Source organism: Chaetura pelagica, unplaced genomic scaffold (genome assembly GCF_000747805.2).
Source record: "Chaetura pelagica isolate M959 unplaced genomic scaffold, ChaPel_1.0 scaffold79, whole genome shotgun sequence".
Taxonomy (NCBI): domain Eukaryota; kingdom Metazoa; phylum Chordata; class Aves; order Apodiformes; family Apodidae; genus Chaetura; species Chaetura pelagica.
In genome coordinates, this window is record NW_009969339.1 from 4,185,268 (window position 1) to 4,188,482 (window position 3,215).

Here is a 3,215-nt window from a genome sequence, read left to right on the forward strand (position 1 = left end):
CCCCCCAGCCCCCTCCCCAGGCGCTTGTGTACAGATAAATAAGAGAGAAAAACGGGGCCATCAGACACCCCCCCTCTCCCCCCTAATTCACCACCCCCAGCCCTGTATTCACTGCTGTGTGAAGATGCTAACAGCGAGGGCATGAGCACTGTTAGCCACTATTCACGATTTTAATAGTAGCTTCATAGCTGTCACATAAATTCATTACCAACTTCAGGCTTAGAATGGCAAAAGGGAACTTAAAAAAGAGAAAAAGAAGGAGCGTGTAAGGAAAAAGAAAAAAGAAAACCTAAGGGCAGTTTGCTATGGTATCTGCACTTGTTTGCAGGTGGTTTTTGAAACTATAACTACTGTAACTCTATGCAGTGTTCTCTGAAGTAGCTGTCACATTGTGGTGTTGTTTTGTTTTTCTTTTAAATATATTACCCCAGCACACACACTTTTTTTTACAGTAGATAAAAATGCCTATAAAGGCTTCACCCTCTTTTTTTCTTCCTCCTAAGAGAGTGGAGGGAAGGAAAAAAAAAAAAAAAAGGAGAGCAAAGAAAAAGGCTTGTGAATGAATGGAAAACAATGCAGGGTCACAAAGCTGTCGCAACCAATGTCATAGTGGTGCTGCTGGGCAGGCTTACAGAGGACTTCTTGTTCCTTGATTTTTATGGTGATCGGTAGAACGCATGTAGCACTTTGCGAACAGGTTTAGGACAAGTGGCAAAGAAAAGGCTCCTTACAATAAACTCTTTTCTACAGCATTGGGAGCATTATGCCCAGAAACACCTGTGGTTTGCAAAGAGGGTGCTGCAAAGGACACACACACACAAAAAATATATATAAATAGAGGGGCGAGACGTTGTTTTCAAGTTACGCTGCATGTCACAATTGTGCATGATGGTGGGTTTTTTAACTCATCTGAGACTATGGTGTTTAGAAAAGCCCCAGAAATATTACTGAATACAAATGCTAGAATTTAGAGGATGCTGAGCTTGGGAGACAGAGAAATGAGATGAAAAGAGAAATCCAGCAGGGTATCAGTGCTGCTCTGTGACGATGTGGCAGGAGCTAACACTGTATTATTCCTTCTGAAGTAAGTTTCTGAAATGGCCACCACAGCCCCATGCTCTGCAAAACAAGGGCCTGTGCTGAAGTGCAAGGAGCATCCTAACATAGACAATACTGACCAAGGGACCGCAGCGATGGAGTCTGGACTTTCTTGTTGCCTATATACTAGGAACTAGTTAAATGAGATTTGATTGTTAAAAAACCCCACTACTTTCCTTTTGCTCTTTAATGTCAGAGTAAAGTAGCAAAATATGACTAAGGGAACCTATAAAAAGGCTCCTCTGGTTCACCAAATTCAGATTGGTGAAGCAAATGTCTCTGCATCCTGGGATTTCTCATTCCAGTGAATGTGTTGTGAGTCAGGTCCCAAAAACCTTCTTAATGTACACACTGCTCTTCATTTCAGAATAACCAGACAAAATATTCTATAAGCAGCTGGAAGAAGTCTCATGATTGCTAGCCTTTGTCCTTGTGGGGGACCTCAAAAGTCCACAAAAGTAAACTAATGCTTGGTATTTTACGGTTGCTAGTCAAGGATCTGCAGCTCCTCTGTATAACTTGTATAATATAACTGTATAATAATTCTGTATAATTTGGACCAAATTGGAATGAGTTGGAAGCCACTACAGTAAAGCAGGAACTGAAAAGTATGATCTACTTTATTCTTAATAAATTAAATAATCTTCTCTGTTCCTCCCCAAATTGAATATGTTTTATTAAAAGAGGAGCTCTTTATTTTATAAATTATTTTTATTTTTAAGATTGGTTAGAGCTATTTGGGTCTATCTAAGCAGTTTGAAGATACTTGCACAAGAAGCCTTTAGTATGAAAACTCTACTGCTGCAATTTAACCTTGTAGGTTCTGGCTTATCCTAAACCTGCAGTTCAAAGTGCTATGGTTCAAAACATTGGTTCCTTGTACAAAATTCTTGCTTTTCTAGTAGTTATCTCTTGATTGGAATATTTTTTGGTTACTCCTTATATTGACCTTAACTATAGAATTGGAAAAAAGTACAGTACATCTTTCTGTTGACATCAGCAGGCTTTGGCTTGCTTAAAAATTCAGTGAAATTGCTGAGCCAGAGCACACTACTGTGATTCTGTGAGTTTTTACCCCTTTCAGCAAGTCTTTAATTGCCACAGTAAGTGTATTACATCTAAGAGTTTCAAATCAAATGTCCATACATGTTTTCCTCTCTTGTGATGAATTGAATATGCTTTTCTTAGAATTGGCAACTGCATTCATGACCCTGAGTTAAACAGCTATTTTTTATCCTTGGCTAAATATAACAATTTATTTATTTATTTATTTTTAATTCTTGTTTTGGAGAAGCCTTGGGATTTTTTGTGAAAACCATATTCTGACTGGGTGTGCTGCTGCTAACATGGTGGGTTGTTCCTAGACCTTAGTGTGCAGCATCAGATGGGGCAGGGGAGCTATTGCTGTTCCCAGTCTGGGCTTTACCAATACAGGGTGGTGAATAGATGGCATTTCCTTGCCAGTTTAAAGCAACTGCAAGTTCAGCATGACCAGCAATGATTTACTAGAAGGGTGATATTTTGCCTGTAAGCGCTTGAGACTGATAGCTTGATTGTGTGGGGTAGATCTGCTTTCTGTAATGCTTCACTAGTTGTCACTTGAGCATGGACTGGGATTAAGAGATTTTCTTTGCCTTTGGATCTGTTCCAGACACTTTTTTGGACATCCCTGGACCATTCATCTTTCAGAAGTCCAAAGAGGTCTATACTATGGCCTATTTTGGTCAACTTGCAGTCGATCAGAAAATGAACCTCATATTCAAATGGGTATTGGCTAGGACAATTACAAGATAATTAATTATTGCAATTTATCACTTTGTAAATCACTAGTTTGCAGCCTGATCCAGGAATTCTTTACAGCCTTGTGTAGTTCTGTTAATACCAATCAAGTACGTGATTATGAGGCCAAAGCCTTTCAGGATTATCCATCTGTATACTTTCATATATAAATAGTATTACTGAAGTTGATGGGGCTAGTTGGAAGTATTAAGCTATGCATGGAAGTGGTTGCAGCCGTGAATCCTTAATTTGCCTTTGTTCATTATTAATTGCTTGGCATAATTTGTTGTATATATAGAAATAACTTAAGATGTGTATATTTATATACATATTTATGC